This window comes from Vombatus ursinus, unplaced genomic scaffold, assembly GCF_900497805.2.
Source record: "Vombatus ursinus unplaced genomic scaffold, bare-nosed wombat genome assembly UNPS02014909.1, whole genome shotgun sequence".
Classification (NCBI taxonomy): Eukaryota; Metazoa; Chordata; class Mammalia; order Diprotodontia; family Vombatidae; genus Vombatus; species Vombatus ursinus.
Window position 1 is genome coordinate 4,871,180 of NW_020954687.1, and position 22,700 is coordinate 4,893,879.

At 36.4% G+C, this 22,700-nt stretch overlaps 1 long non-coding RNA gene across 3 annotated transcripts in view; it reads left to right on the plus strand.

The window, feature by feature from the left end:
- The first annotated feature begins 8,316 nt into the window (after positions 1–8,316).
- LOC114029009 overlaps positions 8,317–22,700 on the plus strand; it is a 96,122-nt gene continuing 81,738 nt past the window's right edge. For all 3 annotated transcript variants that reach the window (XR_003567438.1, XR_003567437.1, XR_003567436.1), the window contains exon 1: positions 8,317–8,504. This is a non-coding gene — a long non-coding RNA (uncharacterized LOC114029009). The remainder of the gene's footprint in view (positions 8,505–22,700) is intronic.

Below are 22,700 nucleotides of genomic sequence, written 5' to 3' on the forward strand. Positions count from 1 at the left end.
GAGTGCACGGCACGGCCGGCACAAGTACCAAAAATTGAAGTTGAAAAATGAGCATCTTAGTTAATAACCAAATACTTTGAAGGCTCATTTATCTATACTTAGATGGCTGCCCCCAGTCCCTGCTCCAGTTCAGGACTTCATCGGCACTTGCCCAAACTATGTGACAATAGTCTCTTAATTTGTCTCCATGTCTCAGGTCTCTCTTATCTCCTACCTATTCTTCACTTAGCTCCCAAAGTGGTATTCCTAAAGCATGATTCTGCCCATATGCTCACCATAGGGCACTCCTGCTCAATTAACTCAATTGGTTCCCAATTACCTTAAGAATAAAGTAAAACTTCTCTGTTTGGCACAACCTACCTAGCTCCAACATACTTTTCCAGGTTTATTATACGTTCGCACGTTCTCTAGTCCAAACAAATTGCCTGCTTCTATTACTTATACATGGCATGACATTTCTTTTTCTGTGATGTTGCACAAGCAATGTATTCCATCTCCTCACCCCATGGCCTGAAATATACCCTCTTCCCCTCCCCCTCCTGCAATGCCTTGTTTGCATCAAAATTCAGCTCAGATGCCACCTCCTTCCTGAGGTCTTTCATGATACCCACAGCAGCTAGTGCTTTCTCCTCAACCTACCACCTATAGATTTTGTATATTTTGTGTGTGTGTTTGTGTGTGTGTATGTGTTCATTTCTCCTGAAGAATAAAGTCCCTTGAAGTCAGGGATTGTTTACTTTTTTCTTTTCTTTGAATAATCAGCACCTAGCACAGTGCCTGTTACATCATAGGTGTTTAATACAGGCCTTTTGGTTGACTGGTTGATTATGCCAATCATTTAGTCATACCAAAGGTTAATAGATGGACAGCTGTAATGCTGTATTGATACTAGTGGAGGTTAAAGTCCTAAACAAAGGCCTCCAGTGTATTTGGTAGGTCTTTGAGAGAAGATTATAATAAAGCATGGGCAATATTTGTACAGGATGAGAAGAAATGGGTTGAAGTAGCATCACGCCACTAGCCTCAGAGTCAGGAAGACTAGATTTGTCTTGGCCTTAGACACTTGATATCTGCGTGATCCAGAGCAATTAGTCTCTTGACTTTTACCTCATCTTTTGGACTTAATGACTGATAAGATCTATTCCAGCTGTAAATCTATTATCCTATTACCCTATGATTGCTTTTGATCTGTAGCTTTAAGGACAGTACGGACATTGATAAGAGCATGGATACATGGAAGTACTATGTTTAATGAGTTATTGTGGACTTGGATACTTGGTTATGCATTTTAGGGGTGGCTGTTAATTGCTGACATTATTATGAAATCATAAATTGCCAATGATAGTATTGTTTTGCACTTGGAACTTTTTTAAGTCTTAATATTGTTTTGAGATGACGAGATTCAGTAACACCTGGGTCAAATGCTAATAAAGGTTTTTGTTGCATACTGAAAAAAAAAACACAAGAAGAAGAAAAAGGAAAAATAGGCTATAACAGAAACACCAAAGGAAGATTATTTCATTCTTCCAATATCATACAAATGAGAAGTCTCTAAAACTATAGTAATGAATTATTCTAAGGTATGCTGGCAAGAACATTTTGTTGTTCAGATTCAGTTATGTACAACGCAAGAACGTTAACCACTTTCAAGTCTTTGACTTATTTTATCAGGCTGTTTGGTTTTCTTTCTTGATGCTTTTGAGGTTGGATACCTTCTTCTTCCCCCAATATGCTCCCTGATTAAGCATCAGAAGAGTATAACATTACAGGCTTAGATTATTAAGATCCACGTTAAATTCCTGACATTGCTATCTATTTTCTGTGGAACTATGATCAAATCACCTCATTGCTCAGGACTTCAGTTTCTTCATCTGTAAATGGAGAGAACCAAAGTCATATCAGGTGGGTTGTTGTATTGAAAATGCTATTAAATTACAAGACGAGTAGGAATTACAAATTAACCGTTGCCATACTTCTCAGAGCTACAGGATAGCAAGGACTTTTTGAATAGCTAAGCAGTGCTGAACTTGCAAATGGAAAGGAATACTTGTTACTAGAACATTAGGCCCTGTAACATTCTTTGGGACTTTTAGGCTAGAAATAAGAATCTCGTGACCCTTTGGGAAAGGGTGAGTGTAGACTTCGAATCTCTGATCCTTACTGTTTCTCTTCTCCAGGGGATCTTGTCAGGGACCAACCTTCTTTGAAAGACAGGAACTGAATTTGGTTCTCTATGGTATCTAGAGATATAAGAGGGACTCTCATAGTCTTCTGGTACCCATGTGGTGTGGTGCATGCTGAACTCCAGATCAAGATTTGTGACCCACCTTGTAACTTGGAGAGCATCTTAGTCATAACTTGGTAGCAAGGTCAGTATAGAGTCAACCTTCTCTGATAAATCATTAATGATAAAGGACATCATAGGATCAAAGATTTAGAGATGGAAGTGCCCTAAGAGGATATCTAATCCAATTCTCTCCTTTTACAGATAAGGTTGCAGAAATATAAAGTAACTTGATAAGGGTCACATAGCTAGTAAGCATCAGACACAAGATTTGAATTTAGATCTTCTTAAGTCAAAAGTTGCATTCACTAGCCTCATTAGAACTGAAAGTAAGTAATTCTGAATGCAATAGGATATGAGCAGCAAAAATCTCTTACTTGTTTCATGGTTCTGGGGTCCTCTATTTGGAGTGTCTGGAGTAGAAGCAGAGTCAGTGTCCTTCATTTCACAAAGCTCAGTATTATTCTCAGGTCTTTACTGGACTTATGATCCCCATTTCTACAGCCACATTAAAAAGGGGGAGCTGTGTGAAAAGTCAAGTCAAGACAGATCCATTATCTAAGTTGGTCCAATAATGTATTGTGAGCCATGAAATTAGATTTTCCCCAAGATTTCATCAAATCATAAGAATTTTCCATTGGAAGCATGTGGGATCATCTAGTTTTACCTCTTCATTCTATAGATGAAGAACTTGAGGTGATATGATTTGATTAGATCACAAAAGTAGAAGGGAATAGACCTTTGAATTCAATGTATGTCTTCTAACTTCCAATTCAGTGTTTTTGCCACCATATCATGATAATCTCATGTAAAAGGTGTGCTTAGATAAGGGTCCAGTGGGAGGGGAGAAGGAGAGAGAGAAAGAGACAGAGACAGAGAAAAACAAAGACAGAGATACAGAGAGAGACAGAGACAAAGAGAGAGACAAAGACGAAGAGTAGGAGAGAGGAAGAGAAAGAGAAAGAGGGAGAAAATGAGGGAGACTTAAAAAGAACCATTCATGAATGTGGAATTTAAACTTATTCCACTTTCAGCCAGGTCTTTACATTTTAAAAACCTATCTGTACAGTGACTACCAAAAAAAAATTACTTTGAGCATATTAGAAACTGGAAGACAAAGCTACCTCACATGCCAGCCAAATTATCTCTGCCAAATTGAATTTAATCCAAACAACCTACTTATGATTTCCTAATATCTAAAAAACTTAAAACCAATCCAATCACATGCTTTACATTTCTATCTCCTTTTTTGTGCTAGTTTTTGACCAATGGGAGTAATTATTTTGACCTTTCTGTTAGGAACCATTAATTTCTCATGATTACATAATTCATGTAAAATGAAACTACAACTACAGTTTATATTTTTAAAAGATAAAAGTTTAAACCCCATATTTATTTACTTAAAAATAAAAACTGTATTTAGCCTTTGTCTCAGAACCAAGATATCATATTAATTCAAATGTCTATTTTCTCCTAGAAAACCAGCATGTAAGTCAAATAATCGAAAACAATATCTTGAAGTGTTAGCCAACAAATAATAGATCATAAAATAATGGAATTATAGAATATTCAAAATTACAAGTTTATAATAAAACATTACATTGTTGTTTGAACTGATGAATATCTATAAATCATGTAATTTAATACCATGCATTTTATATTAAAATAATTGATCAACAGTTCTCCCTAACTAATCCTTAGCTTTACATTCTCAGTACAATAATGATGAACTACTGCTGAATCTCTTCATGATTTCCTACAACTAAGTTATTATCAGAATGGACATATCTGCTGCCTGAAGCTAATTTCTGTAAGCTTATGGTGTTAAAGTCAAGTCAGTATTTAATCACAGGCCCAGTATAGTTCAGGACCCATAGATACATATCCTGCCACACATTTGTACACACACATAGAGGTACCAAAAAGGAACCTCCCAGTTATTTGGGACTTCAAGAGTGCATATAAATATGACAAAGGCCAGTCTAGGCCCATCTACTAAAGCACTTAGATTTAGATCTTACCAGTGGTTATACTTAGTTCATCAAGGCCCATTGCAATATCTTTATGACTTCCCATCCTTTATTATTTTTGTCCTGGTGCTTCAAAATTCTCCACAGAGGATTTGTTTGGAGGTTTTCTTCTTGTTCTTTTGCATGCTGGAGGATATCATGATAGAATTTGTCTTTTAATATTATATTGCCACTCTAACTTTTTTCATAAGACATGTCCGTGGTGATTTAAATCATTTTTCATGTAAAAATTACCACAGATAATTTGATTCAGCTAACTTTCACCCAACATATTTCTATTGCCTGTTAAGTCACTAACAATGTTGATTCTTCTGAGATGATGGTACTTAGACATAGAGGATTCCAGGGTGAATATTGACTTTAAAGGAATGGATTCGTGGAGCAGCAAGCAACTTTGGATCATTGATCATAGAGATACAATCCAATTGAATTCATTCTGAGCACTTATTAAGTGACTGTTACTTGTAAGAACTGCCCCAAAGTCCTCCTCTGATGCTTTCTTGTGTAATATAGAAAGTTCTGGGGTCTCAAAAACTATTTGAAGGGACCTCAAACTCCTCAAACCACACCAGAAAGATTTCATATGTGGTCCTAGCATTAGACAATTCATTCAATAAACAACTATTAAGCAAAAAAGGAGCTCACACTCTAATAGGAAAGACAACATGTTACCAACTATGTATCATAGTAGGTGTTTAACAAATGCTTATTGACTTGACATTATCCTGAATACAAAAGGGACATCTTGAGCAAGAGAGTAACATGGTCAGGCTTGTGCTTTAGAAAAACCAATTTGGCAGTTTTATGTAGGATGATTCTACACATACACATTAAAAGTAGCCTTAATTGAGACATTAGAAGGCAAACAGGCAGGCTTTCACAAATGCTATGCTACAGTGGACCACATCTTTATAATCACTTAATTGACTGAAAGGTATAGTGAATGCAAGACCCACCATGCTAATTTTTTAATAGAAAAAAAAGAAAGAGTATGATTTGATAGAACAGAATGTTACCTGAAAGACTCATTCCATATGTAAAGTTGTCCTCTTCATATGTCAAAATCATTCAAGATTTGTTCAAGATGTAAGGAAAGAGAAAACTTTATTTACTCACTCTCTGATTCAATAAATATGAAATGAGGCATAAACCATGAAGTTGTAAGTCTATCAAAGTCATATGATTACTAAAGTATATAGGCTGTCCAAAGCAGAGAGTAAATTGAATAGTGATTCCTTTTCTATGAATGAGGAAACTGAGGCTTTGAAATGAAGTGATTTAGCCAAGGTCATACCACTAAAAAGTATCAAAGATGGAATTTGAACCCATATCTTCCTGACTCCTAGTCCACTACTCTTTCCATTATACCACAGATACTGCCCCTTTTCAGAAGTATGACATGGGGAAATATAAATCTGTTTTAGCCTTGAGACTGTCATAAACTGTATAGGCAGAGCCGTTGGAGGTTTATTTTATATGATTTATGAAAGACTATGGGGAGGTTCTCCTGTCCCCAAACATCTCACTTATTTATCTACTATTGTGTCTGAAATTCTACCATTAGAGATTTAAATTCTTGCCCTCTGAAAGAACTTTCTTTCTTTAAAGTGCAAGTATTCCCAAGAGCTATTTTTGTCAGAGATTTTTTTTTTAATTTTGGTCCATGATGGACCCAATATACCTGATTGGGGATGGGGTTTGAGGTTGGAAGCTAATGGCACACTGCTCATGAAAGGATACTGTGCTGGGTTGGGGAGGGGACATTTCCGGTGGGAGACAACTATCCACTTCTTCTTGTCATTCCTTGCCTTCATAGATTTTTGCTGATTTTGTACTGCTGCTCAGCCTCGGTTTTACAACTCCTGCCTGTTGCCATTAATCTTTTTGTCCCAGTGAAGTCTTTGGCTAGGCTTTGCCTTGAGATTCTTTTTACCCTTTTGAACCATGGCTTGGACCATACCTTTTCCCCACTCAAAGAAGGATTGTTCCCCTTAAGGCCTATTAATTGCTTCTCATCACCAGCAGGGCTGGAACCTGACATTATTGTCAGTTAGTTTACCAGATTGCTTTCCACACTATGAGCCGATCACTAATGGAATCCATTCATTCATTCAACAAGCATTTATTGAGTGCTTATCATATGCAAAGTGCTGTCCTTGCCCCTCAAAAGGAGACAGTGATGTATAACCTACAATGCTCAAGATCCCCTACAATATAGTTGAGGGACTGGGAGGGTGGGGTGGAGTAAAGAGGAAGCAATAATTTTAGTGTGTGAGTGTCTCCTGGGAAGCATAGATTAGATATCTAGAGACACTGCCTGGAGGAGCTCCAGGGACTCAGTTGTTAGCTTGAGGACAATGGGTAACTAAGGTGAGGTAACATCATGATGTGGGGATATGGTAAAGAAAGAAGAGATGAGAAGAACTCTGAAGGTTAACTTGCTCTTTTTCCCATAATTTAATTTAAGCACTAACCACACCCAGAGAACAATCGTGTATGCCAGAGAAATAATGCTACCTCTGAATCTGCTAGGAAAAAACAGCCTAACGCCAAGCATGCCCCAAGTTTCCCACATCACAGACAACATATACTATCTTGTGACATGGCAGCTGCCATTGTAGTCCATAGTCATGGCTACTCTCTTCATTTTCTGGTTAAATACTAATAATCTCAGAGAGATTCAGGTAGGCTGCTTGCTATCATAATCTCAGTCCCAGGAGCAGTTTCTATAATCCCCTATTCACAATTAGTGCAATGTACCTTATTCTAAATCACATTATTATAGTTATGCTAAAGTATGTAAATTCAGCAAGCCATGGAAAAAATCCTGACCTGGTTCTATGGGAGAGTACTGCTGGTACGGTAAACCCTTCTCCAAGACACAGACGTGTGCGTTTAGTTTATGTGTAACTCTGAAAATAAGTTTGTACACAAGACAAGCATGTCTGCTGTGCCATGATTTGTAAAAACAAACAAAAAAAACCAACAAAACACCAGCAGCAGCAGCAACATCAACAACACACACACACACACAACCCTTGAAATTTATGGGATGTTATACAATTTACAGCCTTGTGTGGAGATTGTAAAACAATACATCTCCCATACTCTTAGCTATCATAAAAAAATGAAGATAGGAAATTGGAGGGAAAGGGGAGGGAGAGGTCTTTTATGTCATCTGTGAGATCATTTTGTTTCATTCTGTGTTGTCCAATCAGGCAAATGAAGAAGGTTGCTCCATAATGAAAGAATTAATGGTTTTCCCTGTCTGGTTAGAATTATTCCATTGCCATGATTGCATTGTACATATCCAAGAATAGTAGAAAGATGCTTCAAGTTCCTGCTTTCTAGCACACTAACAGCTATTCACAAAGGAAGTAGAGTTTAGGGTAGTGATGCTAATGAACACTGGTCAGGCAGCCTGGAACTTCTGTAGAACCAGTGCAAGTCATCAAAATATGATCGATTTGAAATGACTTCCTTTGAAAATATTGAGGACTTCGATTTAGGACTGAATTCTTTGAAGGCAACATAATGCTGATTTCCTCACTCTCTGCTGCTGACAAAGTTAACTGCAAAAGAAAGCTTTCCTGATAGCAAAGAACAGGCAAGATTGCTGAAGAAGAGAAGAAGGTGTGTGTGTGTCGTGTGAGTGTGTGTGTGTGTGTGTGTGTGTGTTGAAGGGAGGGGGGATACTTGAAAAAAACAACAACCTAGCCTTCTAATCCCCACCCACCAGTCTCTGTGAAAGATGACTTCAGTCTCTTTCTTAACTAATTCTGTCACTGTAAAATCCTACAGTCATTCTTCCACACATAAAGGAAAATAAGCTCACTAGGTGGACCTAGATGCTTTCAGTTTTAACTATTAACCAATGATGAAAAAGGCAGAATGCCTAAGTTATGTCTTTGTGGCCAATAGGGTAGCTGTATGTGTCCCACATGACTCCCTTCCCCTGTCTTTCACATGGGCTGTAATTTAGTTCAATTCAGAACTGCAGATAGTACAGCTTTCACAGAAGCAATGGGATGTCTGAACACAAGTGGCTGACTTGGGAGTGACTTTATGAAGCACTTTTTTGCCTTCCTTAGGCAGGAAAAAATTGGAATTCTGCACCTGCATCAGAAAAGGACCAGACTAATTCTGCCACCCAGTAGCAAGAAACTCACACAGCTAGCTGGTCTGAAATTGTAAGTATGATTTTTTTTTTCATAAAGTGCCCTGATTTAAATAGTTTATATGCCATATGCATGAAGTATATGAGACTTTTTAAAAACCTCTACCTGTGATTGTGGATATTAATGAGAATGCAAATTACTAGAAAAATCATTTCTGGACAGATGTTGTCTGTTTCGGTCTAATAAAGATAAAAGAACAAAAAATAAAAGTCAGTCATCCCTTAGGGTAGCTACATGAGGGCTTCACCGCAGAACATAGCTATGTGCCGCTTTGTTCAGAAGGAAAACCGAAGGCAGACACATATGTATTTTGTTCTTTTCTATTTGGTCTCTGTGTCTAATCAGATTTGATCTGTCCCCAAGAAAAATAAAAGACAAACTTTGCTGACTCCTCTGACAAGGGCACTGTAGACTTTCCAGACATCTGACAGTTATTATAATTAGCAATGAAAGACAGCTAAGGCACTTGGGGGCAAATAGCTCTTAAATTTTGAACAATGGATCCAAGCCAGGGCTGGCTTTCTATTTATTTTTTTTTAACTGCCCTCTCCATTTTAGTATTTATAGTTGTGGAAGGATTTCAGAGCTTATTTTTAAAATAAGAAATAAAACCCAAACAGTTCTACAGGAGTCTGAAATTGGTCAGCGTAATGGCAGACTGGAGAGACAGCTTTAATGTCTCAGATTCCAGCCTTCCATGTATAAAGAATTCCCCCCCCCAAAAAAATTCCTAATAGGGTGGAGTGAGGAGGGAGAGCTTCTTCACAGCAGATTGCCAGACGGAAAAATAATTTTGGGTTTCTCTTTCATCTTTACTGGCTAGCAAAAAAAGATATGATTAGCATCTAAGTTGCTTTCCATGTAAGATTTATGGACTTCAAATAGAATTTTTAAAAAAAAAAGCACTTGGTTTTATCCTTAGAAAAGAAAATCTAACCAAATGGGTAAAAGATGTTCACTTATCGCTTCTTCCCTTCTTCACTTAGATAATCTAACATATCAGGTCATTCTGCCTTTACTTCTAGAATCATCGAAATCTTTTAAAAGTTGCATGCTAAAAGTCTCCTAGGGGTGGTAGTGGAGGGAGGTGGGGGGTGAAATCAAATCTGTTTTTCATGGATGTATCAGGGCTTGCTCAGTAACAAAGCATGGGAAGAAAAGAAGAGTTTGTAAGGAAAATGTTATTTGGGTAATTTTTTTTTAAAAAGAATATTAACTAATAAAGGAAATTATTGAAGGGTTCCAGACATTCTTAATTATGGCTTAAATAAATCTGCTCCAGTAGAGGCTTGTGTGTTCTAATTGGGGAGAGGAGGGAGGCACTGAGACTTTAGGATTAATTTTAAAGAAGGACTTTGACGTGAATTTTCACACAATCTTTTAAAAATACACCATTTAATTTTCTTTGTCTACCCTCATGTTATCTACACCTCCCCCCACCACCGCCCACTGTGAGCTGAGACACCTGAAGGCTAGACATAATGATCAACAGAGCTCTAGCCTGTCTGGAGTCCAGCCAGGTTTTTTTTTTTTTTTTCCTCCCCTCTCTACAATCAAGGAGCCTGCACGCAGCAATGCATGCCAAGCCTATTCCACTGCTATGTGCAGATCAGGGATGGGAGTCTTACACACACTGCGGAAAGATTAAAGACAACAATATCCCCTTTCTCTTACCCTGGGCAGCCTCGATTTTAACCCTTTCATCGCCCCTCCAAACATATGCCTTTTCCATCGTACCCCAGGTCTCCAGAGACCCAGCAACTCATGCAGCGATATCGTATACCCCCGCCTGACTCATTTGGTTTAGAAACCAATTCCCTAATGCCATTCCACATCTGGATTGTTTAGTATTATCAATACATTGCTTCACAAGGAATCATTAGCCTATAAAAGCACAGTAAGGGTGGTTGGAATGAACTCTGCAGTAGGAAACCTGCAAAAAGTCCGAGGTTAATGGGGAGACTTCCAAATCTTGCAGAAGATTACAGCATAGCTGATGATGCCATTCACAAAGGCATGAAGATCTCTCTCTTCCCCCCCTCCCCTCCCAACTTCTATTTTTTCCCTCTCTTTCCTCTATCTTCCCACACTCCATTTCTCTACCATCCCTCTCTCCCTCTTCTCTTCCTTTCTCCCCTCCCTCAGATACTCATGCAGTTACATCAGAGAGGTGTCCAGATTTTCAGGTGATGTCATCACTCCCCCAAATTTTGTCTTCGTAGAAAGCATTTCCAAGCACTGATGTCCATCAGTTGGGTGTGTGCCCATAAGAAGTTCAGGTATTTGTGGGGTTAAACTATACACAGAGGCAAAGCGTATTAGAATCTTGGCCATCTCTTGAAGATGTGTCCATATGTCATTATGGTCATGTTTATCACAATAAGATAGTCAGGCAGCTTCCCTGGTTCTAGAGTGCTTTGTTAATGTAACGGTTGAGTGTTCATTTCCACTCCAGAGGGAACTGAACTGCAGTGACATAAATAGGAAGAGAAGATTTAAAAAACAATTTTCAGATTTTCTGAAATAAGAGATATCAAATACAGTGAAATTTATTGATTTGATTTTGCTTTTTCTTGCTATGTAAAATTGTGAAATACTCTAAAATGTACCTTGCTAAGATCCATTTCCATAGAGGGAGAAGAATGTTACGTGAAATGAGTTGTAAAGAATGATGATTTCATATGTTTTACTATCTGCATATATCCTGATTGGATAGTGGGTGGATTACATTTTTTGTGGGCTGGTAAATTTCCTGTATTTATCTTCTAGCATTTTTAAGGATCTTCTAACTTACAGATGCCATTTGCATTCTTGTATCTTTTGCTAATACATTTTAAAAAAGTGTAACACAATATTATTTTCCTAAAAGTACACTGAATTTTATTAATACATTACAATATACATGCAAACATGCTCATAGAAATACTATGTGTAAATACCAGAAAATAATTACTAAGTATTTATTATATATTTATGTATATATTTGATTTGATTTCTAAATGTTAGAATGTTATCTCATCATTTTATGTTGCATATCTATTGCAGAGAACCATATATTTAATAGGACTTTCAAAGTATTTGTAAACAGTGTTTTAATATATTAAAGAGATCAACTTTATCAAATTAATGTGATCTTTAAAATTAAAACAAACATGGTTTTTCCCTTTAATATTGCTTCTGTTGCGAAAACTTATTCCCTAAGATACAACTTTATCAGTGGACACATTTTGAACTTAGGCACAGAACAGGTCACACAAGTTGGGTGACATTCTATGTGGGAAGATTCTGAACTAATATGTAACTTTTTGGACAAGCGCTTAGGCCTCAATTTGTAATCCCTCCATGGGCAGTTCTTCTAGGAAAGCCTCAAAGTTCTGCCTGTGAGAGCTGCAGAACTCATTTAGCTTATTAAAGAAAGAAATATGGATAAACAGTAGGACTGAACTTTCAGCTTCTTTGTGACAACAGCGCACAGAGCCACCCAGTAGGGGGACAGGTTACTAAAAGGCATCTTTCAAAGAAATGAAGATAATGGCCTTGATTGAAATAGTCAGGCTATGTAACTCCAGTTCAAGAACAAATAGTTTTTTCAGTGCATTACTAAGAAAGAACAATTTATAAGAGTACAGTTTGCTCTTACACAATGCTAATGTTTCACATGAAATGGCAGACTACACATCATTGAATGGATAAATGCACCAATGTATATGTGACATCGGGGATATATAAAAATGCATATGTTTTCATTAGAATGCATTTTTCATTGTCCATTATTTTCTGCATCTTCCTTAAAGCAAAACTTCTATCCTGTAAAAATATGCAGAAGCTATGCAGGTGATTTTTTTTTAAACAAAGAATTTTATTTATTTATTTTTTTGGTATGTGATAGAATAACCAGACTTTAAGATGGGTTTTACAGTTTGAATTTCCATGTAGGTCAGCTGAACAAAAGTTGGATAGAAAAATCAACTTATATTTAGCAGAGAAGCGCATCTAAATAGGTAGCTAAAGAAATATTGTGATCATTGTGTATTTACTGTGCATCATGCCTCATCTAAAAATATTTTTAATCATAAAGAGCGACCTCTGGCTCTAATTATTGCACTCATTTAAAAAATTGAAATATCCCTGAATCCAAGTTTTCTTCTCTCCCCCTCATCCCAAATACTCTCACCATGTGGTTCCTAAAAAGTAATTTCGCATTTATAGTTTCTTCCTAAAAGTAGAGTTTTATTTTTCCCCCTTAGTCTACTCCTTTGAACTATAAACAATGTTGCATTGTGTGTAGAATACATGGGAACATCAAGAAAGTAAAGAAACTTTTTTTTTCCCTAACATTTTCCTCTTTAGGTATAAATGCAGATTTTTATGAAGTGGAAACAGTTCAAAATTCTTCTTTGCACAACTTTTCAGCAGATCGGTTGCTCTGTTGATATGTCCATGGAGCAAAAGTGCTCTGAGAATGATTGAAAGCTTTAGGGCCAGAACCTCAGTGAAGCTCAGGGAGGCACTGGGGTCAGATGGGCTCATGCATCACAGATAGGAAATGGACTGTGCCATGCATTTTTCTAGATTTTTCTTTAAGCACACATTTGGGCTATTTACTACAAACAGATTTGGGGTTCATTTTTCAGTATGATTTTTCCAAACATCAAGACTCCCAGCAAATGTAAATGAATTTCTGCATGGTATAGCTAGACCAGATGGCCACGTGCTCCTTTCTTATTTAGATGAGACTTTTCCTTTCAATAACATCTTTCTTCCTGACCTGCTTAAAAATTCCAGCGAATGAAATCAGCACAGGATTTTCAATTCTAATTGACCATGTGCAGAGGAAGGGCCAGTAGAGAAATCAGTAGGGCCATTGTGAAGTTGCCTGCATCAATCTTGCCTTTGTGTTTTGCCCTTAGTAGCCAGAGCCAAAATAATTAAGAATATTTAATTTATATTAGTTTTGCTATGACTACAAAACTAGCTAATTCCCAATGTAAATCACTTGAGTCACAGCTTCTGCCCTTTCAACACCAGTAATCAGGAGATGGTTCTCATACATGTATACACAGCCCCTCTCTCTCAGCCATCTGGGCAAACAGGTTCTGAGCTAATTCTCTGAAATAAAAAAGAAGAAGAAGAAGAAGAAAATTTGACATAATGCTTGAGGTACGCTATGAATATATAAAAATGTGATGAATTTCCTGAAGTTGTCACCTGAAATGACTACAGGAACTTATAGGAAGGGATCATTTTGGACTTTTTGTTTTAATTTAGAGGGAGAAAGAAATCTGTTTAACCAAAATGCTTACTCCAGAAGCTTATTCCATCCAGGGAGAAGCTTGGGCCATATCTTCTTCATAATGTTATTACCCAGGCATTTGGAATTAGCTTTAGCAAGTAATAGCATGGTATGCAAGAATGGTGTTCTCATTTAATGAGGCTTAACAGAGGAGTTCACTTATGTAGTTGAAGTATTCTTAGCCAGAATATCTATGCAGTATACAGAAAAGACAAAAAAAAAAAGTCAAGATTAGGAGTTACTGACATACGTCTGTTATTAAACTGAATTAGATACATTAAAAATATCATACACCAAAAAGTATTTGTTTGTTTTATACTTCTGGACAGTAATTGACTCAAATAGCTGTGCTGCTCTTGGTTGCTGCTAAAAAGAAACTATGACAAAACTTTTTAACTTTTTTAAAATTGAGAATGGATTTAAATGGAAATTTAGGCTGCTCTTCGAGTAAAGACATTAGTTGGACTTGGGCCAAAATCAAACCTAAGACGTATACTGAATTAGGAAAAGCCTCAGGGGGTGAAAAATGCTAACAGGAGGCTAGCCTTGGGAACAATGGGAGGAGAAGTGGTCTCAGAAGTCAGTATTTATATCTCAGCTTCAAAACATCTTAGTATATATGCATCATGTTTGAAAAAAAAGGATGACTGATATATATTTTTAAGGTTTCCATATGTTGATTTCCTACATATATAAAATCACAGTTTGGGGTGAAGAGGGGCTTGAAGGAGACAATAAATTATATTTTAAAGTGATAGCTGCTATTGAACAGATCTTAATGCAGATATTCAACACTGCTCTCTCAAATTTGGGAGGCTTGATTCTCTAGCCACCTTAAGAAGCCTCATCAAATCTATACCCTTACGTAGAGGAATGTGCAAAATTTTCATTTTGTTAACTTGCAACAACGATGGAAGTCACAATGAAGAGTTCATCATAAAAAAATGAACTGTAACAGAAGCAGGAAAGTAAGCTCAGTCAGTGTCACATAATGGAACGGACCCTCCATCTGGAATCAGAAATTTTGGATTTAATGTTGGTTATATCATTTACTCCCAAAGGGATCTCCAGCAGGTCATTCATTGACTCTGGATCTCAGTCTTCATAGTATTTGTAAAAAGAAGGGCATTGGCCTAGAATTGCTCTCTAAGTTTTGTTTTTTTTCCCCCCATGATCCTAAAGCTGCCTATATGATTCCAAACACAGGTGAATTTTCTTTTAAGCACCATCTTCTAGAGTTAAAGTACTTATGATGTATAAGTCTCAACCACTTTTATTGCTTTCTGGGTACGTATATGATGTGCTACACAAAACATGATAAACCCCTGCCTCCATTAAGCCTTTTTCATTTATTTGTATTACCATGAAACCTAAGGTACCATAGACTTACTTCTATTGTCAAATCATGATTAAGAGCAAAATCCACCTGGAAAATAAATCTCAATTGATTGGTTTTGGGGTGGTTTGTTTGTTTTTGTTTTTACTCTGCCTCCCAGAATGAACAAAATATTCTATGAGTCTTTAGGCCAGAAATCAATCAAAGGGTGAAAAAAGGAAATGAGTACAATGTACAATCTCTAGTATTGATGAAGCCTTTCTCTATCTCATTTTTGCTGTCCGTGGACCAGATTGTATAAATTCATCTAAGGATAAAATTATTAAAATGTGTTTTGTGTCATAATTTTATGTTGTTGAAGCTTTAACGTGTCTGAAGAAGAGTTTTATAGTGAAGCTGTGTTCTTTTCTTCTCTTCCTATATTGTTATTTAATAAATATAGCTAACTCTTGATCACTCATAATCAAGCAGTATCAAGGATAATCCTAGTGGAGAATGACACCTGAAAATTATTTATGTTTGTGTCTGGAAGATATTTTTGCATTTTCATTTGACTATGGTTGTTGGAATTGATAGATTATGATACATATATGTATCATTTGTATAGGTATGTTATATATAGGATCATACATTTAGAGCTAGAAGAGGTCTCAGAGACCATCTAGTCCAAAGCCCTCATTTTATGGAAAGAAATTGAAATCCAACTTGGTTAAATACCTTGCCCAATTTTATACAGGTGATAAGTGTCAGAGGCAAGCAAGATTTGAACCAGTTAATGCTTTGCCTTTCACTCTGGACCCAGGAAAAGCTCTAGCATTTGTTCAGTCATTATCAATTCACAGCATCTGCCTGGGATACTGTCTCTCTTTCTATATTAGGGGACTAGATTGAACATTCTGGGGCAAAGACACCAGAGAGTAAGGCTTCTTTACCTCTCCTGAGACAATCATTTTTATCCACTTCTAAATGCCTTGCTCATAGTCCATTACACAGTTCCTGATGGCCCTTTGCATAAAAGGTTTCCCACCATTGTCTTAATTCCAACTTTCTGCATTTAGAATTTTAACCTGCCCTTAATGGCGCCTATGGTTCAGCCTCAACATTTCACTATTATTTTGAGGAAATGTAGCTGCCTGGGAGCTGAGGAAGGGTTGGCAAATGCTATCGCTGTCTTTGATGTCTTGAAATTCACAATCCTTCAAACCAAAGAACAAAAATCACATTATAATCAAATGACTGGCCAGTGTCCTCAGCTGGTCCCTTACTACTTTCTTCTCTGTATTATTTCCACACAAGTACCTGATCAGTTCTCTCTTTTTCTAGTCTTGAGAGATAGTTCACAACTTTCCTGAAGGGAAATAACTGGTTTGACTTAAAAGGCCTTCTGTTAGTGCTCCTGCCTGCCCGACTAAAGTAAACAAAATCTTGCTTATATCAACAAAGAATTTAAGTAAACCAGTAGGTGACAATGTCAATAAGAATTTGAAAGCAAGTTCTGTATCAGATCATCTGAAATTCTAATAATCTGCCCAAGAGAATTGAGTCTGGAAATTCTTATAGGTTTAAGCTATGGAATGCCCTCAAAACTTCTCGTTTTAAAACTATCTTTAAGGAAGGCTGCAATTGAAATGTGTGTATGTGCATATATGTATATATATATATGTATATGTATATATATGTATATATGTGTGTGTGTGTATACACACACATATATGCATACATATATACATATAATTGTATGAATCAGTGAAGTAATTTTACAAACGTTGATTGCTATTTTTTAATCCAGCAATTTTTTGGGACATTATTGATGGCACATTGAGGTTTCATTGAAATAAATTGGTCATTGTCAGCCAATAAATATGCAGACTATAGAACGGGAGGAACTTAAGATGTGAGTGATGACACTGACAAGGAAAAAACAAACCTATCCTTTTGGTTGGTCAAAAGATATAGAGGGGTTAATTTTTTAAAACTCTATATTAAATGGGGAGAATGAAAGGGATTTTTTTTTTTGCTTTTTTTTTTTAATTTAAGGAAGACTAAGCTGCTGGTGATTTGGTTGTATTTCTGGATTACTACATTTTGAAAAGAAGAAAACCAGAGTTGTAAGATGACACTGCAGGGGATGTCTGGACTTTTCAACTGAGTCTAAAGTCTGTTTAGTCAGTGCCTTAATGCTTAGTTTTGACCTTTGCCCTCTTTACTTCTCCCTGTTCCAGGTGCAACATTTTTGCAAATACTTTATCATTATTGGAACCTTTGTACAGTTTTCATGTACTGTTTAAATAAAATTTCCTATGCAGAAAAACCCACCATATAGATCTGTTCTCCAAGCCTGAAGAATTTAAGAACTTATATCAGTTTGTACATATCTTTTCATAATTAATAAACAGCTTATGTATCTCTGCTTAAAAAATAATTATAAGAAATAACTACCCAGATGCAAAAGTTTAATTTAAATTGGCAGCACATTCCCAGTTTGGCTGAATTTTAGCAAGAAGATACATGTACAATATTAAAGAGTGATACATTTAGTATTTCTTTAAGTTAATTTTCTTTGCAATTAAATGGTAAACAGAAACAAGAATGCATATTGCTACAAATATATAAAACACAAACTTTGGATGGATTTTTTTATCCTAAAGTTAATTGATTTCTCCTGCTACTACTAATTGTATAGCTAAGAGACAAAAACACAAATACCTGTAGTCAAAGAATGCATTTAAAGAGACTTTAGAGAGTATATCGTATAAATGCCAAATGAAGAAATCTTGGCCCAGAGAAGACAGATGACTTCTGCAAGGTCACACAGTTAGTTAGGATAAGGGTCTGGATTAGAACTCAGATTTTTAAGACTCTTCAGCCAGTATTATCTCCATTATATCTGAAGTACTTTTAATCCTATTCTGAAATCCAGAAAAACTTTGGATAAGTTTGATTAAATAGTATGCATCTGTACATGTGCATGTCTATGAAAATGTACAAGAACAACATACCTAGCTTCGTATAAACACATTCTATCAGAAATAATTCTAATTTGAACAAATGATTGTCCAGATGGATTCTAAAGGAATACAAAGAAAGACTGAAAAGATGTTCATCAAGGCTGTGTTAATTATGCTACCAGTATGTCCAAATGAAAAGTGAAAACTAGTCATTCCAGATGTTTTGTCTACATGATATAAAACATGCAGTTCTTTGCACATTTTCACATAGAACTTTTTTTCACTCATGCTGAAGGTTTGCTTTTATGTAAACTTAGCCCAACTGTCCTAAATTACACAAATATTGAACACATATTTGAGTTACAGAAGAAATGACACAAGACATTCCTAGCTTTTGAAGACATTAGGCTTTTAATTACACACACACACACACACACACACACACACACACACACAAGTTACACTTAAGCCTTTTTTTAAATGAGAAGCAATAGAAAAATTTTAAAAAATAAGTTGTTTTCTGAAATGTCAAGTATAAAACCATTGATTTAACGTTTCTTAAATTCCCCTTAAAACTTTAATGGCAATTGCTCTATGGAAAACATTTATATGGCCAAATTCAGTGTTTTTGAACCAAAAAAAAAAACTTGCAGTTGGTCTAGTCAATTTAGACTTGATTTTCATTCACCAAGGAAAATTAACTACATGCTGATCAGATATGAGAACTTTGGGATAAAAATCTTTTCTTCAGGGTTAGCAGAGAAAACGGTGCACATGCAAAATTCCATTTTATGGAATTCAGAAATAAACCTGGGATGATCTTTGTGCACACCATTTAGATGAGTTCTTTCTGAGGCATGTGAAGCATCAGCATTTCACATTTTAACTTCTTTCCTTCCCCCACTCTCCTGCCCCCCAAGCTATGCAAGAGCCTGTTGTGGGAACAGGATGAAAATGTTATCATTAACAATAGCTTTCAGGTAGGTCAGAGATGTCACTTTGTAAGTGAAGACTACACACATTCATGCACATACACATGTGCCCCACATTGCACAATAGGTTAAAATACAGCACTTTGCTTACTCTAACCACTCTAAAGGGGCTAAAAATGCCTGCAGTTGAAACTACAAAGCAATATCAGCAATTGTTGAGGTTAGGCCAATGACTCTCATGCTGAAGTTTGGACTGAATGTGGGACTGGTTTCCCTAAGTATTGGGAACATATGGATTCCAGAAAAAAAATGTTGAAGAAGCAGTTCCCTATGTTGAACTGTATTTCTCAATTGTCTAGCACATTGGGGCAGGATAGAGACCCATCTGGACCTCCTTAATCTTGCTGTTGCTACTATGGCATCCTGGTAGTCAGCAGTGTAAGCTTTAGTAAAATCAAATGTCATAAGGAATATATTGGTTGTGTGAAAATTTAAGATTTCTCAAAAGAGAACTTCAAAACTACATGAAGGTGAGTTTAAATGCAATGTATTTCCTCTCCCTGCTCCAATTTCTCCCCTTCTCTCTCCTATTCTGGTTGTTGTATGTCAGAGGATACTTCCCCTCAGTTTTAAATCAAAATCCAGATCTGATTGCCTAGAGGTAGAAATGGGCAACTGGATTACCTGTGGTTAGATACTTGAGATCATTATCCACTGAAAACATTTTCAACTGACTTTTCTGAACTATGTGTTCATTCAAGATTGGAAAATTAGTATTTACTACCAGTCCTTTACTCCAGGCAAACCTTTTTGACCAACATAGACTAAACAGAAGACAAAAATGTGAAAACAATCTGAGTGTCTCCATCTTCCTTCCAAGTACAAAGTATATAGTCCATTGTGAAACCCGAGGAATCTGACTCATTATCCTTTTTACTGTGTCTGCAATCTATACATAAAAAACTAACATGACTGTTTTGACTAAGACCTCTTTTAATTTCATATTTTTAAAGAAAAGTTTTGGCATTAAACAGTTTCAAAAAACATGTCCGGAAAATGGTCTGGAACTTTTTTTTTCCTTTTAAGGGGAATAAAGTAATCAAGGTTTGCAAGTGTAAACACAATGTTAACTTGATTTTCTTTTCTTTTCTTTTTTTTTTTAATACAACCAAGGGTCCCATAGCATACAGGCAACTGTGAACTTAAAACATTGTAAGGTTGCTGTTAAAGGGTTATCCTTTTTGGCCTCGGTGGTCAGTAAGGTACCTTCTGGGGCACATTAACTGCTGTTAAAGTTCTAAACTCAGCAGTTATCTATATAAAGTTCTTTTTATTGATTGATGTCAAAAGGCACTTACAGAATTTTGCCTGTCTCAGAGGGCAAATCTTTGTTTGGTGCCAGGATTTACAGTGTACCTGAGAGAAATTCTTTGCCCTTATCCATTTTTCAAGACCTCAGTACCAAGGTATTGGGCACATTCCATGTTCTTTCTAGTCATTTCTTGATACTTACCAGAGCACTGAGGTTGTCTATACTGAGTGCTTGGAACAACATTTTTTTTTTGTCCTTAAAGATCCCAGTATTCTTTCCATCTAAGTAATGTTGCTGCCATGACTCTGATTTATTGATTTCTTCTTACTCTAGATTCCTAACCCATTCACTGTCTATCCTCAGGCTTCTAGTTCATTTTTGATTAGGGCAGCATGACATCATGGACAGAGCTTTGGAATTAGAGTCAAGAAACCTGAGTACTATTCCCAGTACTTTTATAAATGGGCTCTGTGATTTTGGACAACTAACCTCTGTAAGCCTTAATTTCTTAGCTGTAAAACAAGGGTTGAGAATTAGCATGGTATCCTGGGTAGAGAGGTATCCCTGGAGTCAAAAAGACCTGGATTTAAGGCTAATCCTTGATACATACCATATTGACTCTGTGACCCTGCATAATTCACTGAACTTCTCGATGCCTCAGGCCACTCCCTAAGGCTAACTTGCAGAGGTGATGCTGACAGGCATTGGTAGAGGAAATTCATCCCCCCCCCCCCCGCCACAGTTCCCTATACCAACAGAATCATAGATTTAGACCAAACCTCTCCCACCCCCCTCCAAAACCAAATGATCTCTGAGGTCTATCTCTTCCAGATTTCTGAGTCAGAGGACATGTAAACTATTACGAAGTTACCAAATTCTGAACTGTTTAAATGATAGGAACTTCATAAACCAGAGTTATTATTTCATTGTTGCATCTCTATCCCTTTTTGTCATACTCACAGTTAAAATTCTTTAGCATTTTTGCTCTGCTTCATTGAATTCTTTTGACTTATGTAACTTGTTTATATCTTCTCCAAGAAGGTCCTTTGCTTGTTTTTTTTTCCATTTTCATAGTTTAGATTAGTTGTATAATTTAGAGAACGATAGAGTATAAGGAACCTTATAGACCATCTAGTCTAAGCCCTTCTTTTATTAAGGGGAGAGCTAATGCCAGTAATAATATTTAGAATCTGTGCTTTAAGGTTTGCAAAGCAGCACTTACTTGATCACATTTGATCCTTACAAAATCCCTACAAGGTATTAGAGGGTTTTTTCCCCTTTGTTTTACAAATGGGTAAACTGAGGCTCGGAGAGGTTAAGTCACTTGTTCATGGTTATACAACTAATGTTATGGTTATATAATTAATATCAAAAGGAGGGTTCCACTTAAAATCTCTCCTTACTTCTAAATCCATTGTTCTTTCCATCATAATAGATTACTCTAATCCCAAGAAATGTCATAATGATGAATTCTGTACTGTATCTTTAAGGTCAGCACTGCTCATCCACTACAGTTGGGTCATGGTGTACTCTTTTAATTGTCCTAAGCCATTCACAATACATAACTAAATAGGAAAACAATGAATAATTGCATCTCTATGTCAGGGCCACAGCAATGTAAAGTGGCCATGGGGATTTCCCAATAGCTGATGTGGACAGTAAAACTTTGAGTAAGTGAATGGAAGTCATTCAAAATAAACCTAAAATTTGTTGTGTTTTGTGCTTTAAAAAAAATTGTTCAGTGTTATGTGAAGCTGCTCAGATTCATCTTAGTAACAGAATAGTTACTTAGAATGATAACATTTTAGATTTGGGAATAGATTAAAATGAACAATAAAATTGTCATTGTGGGTATAGCCCTAGCCACTGGGAATGCTGGGTACATATCTTCTGTATAGAAAAGGCCAAAATATATGGGATAAAGGTATATATCATGTACTTAGGTATATTGTTTACTCAATTAATTTCATGTAGTTTCACAGATTATAAGACAAAGTTTAACAGAAAAAAAAAAGACAAGATTGATAGCTTCATAGGATCATAGATTTAGAGCCAAAGGGACTTGTGATGATTATTTGAGGAGAATTATATAGAATAAGAATAATAATAAAAAAAAACAGAGAAGTATTGGCATTTGATTTGCAAATGGAGATTTTTTTTTTAAAGCTGAGGATTTGATGGAACTTGGCATTTAAAAAATTTAAAATGATAAACTCTGTGGCAGCTAGGTGGCGCAATAGATAGAGCTCAGGCCTTGGAGTCAGGAGGACCTGAGTTCAAATCAGATTTCAGACACTTGACACTTACTTACTAGCTGTGTGACTACAGGCAAGTCATTTAACCCCGATTGCTTCACCAAAAGAGAGAGACAGAGAGAGAGACAGAGA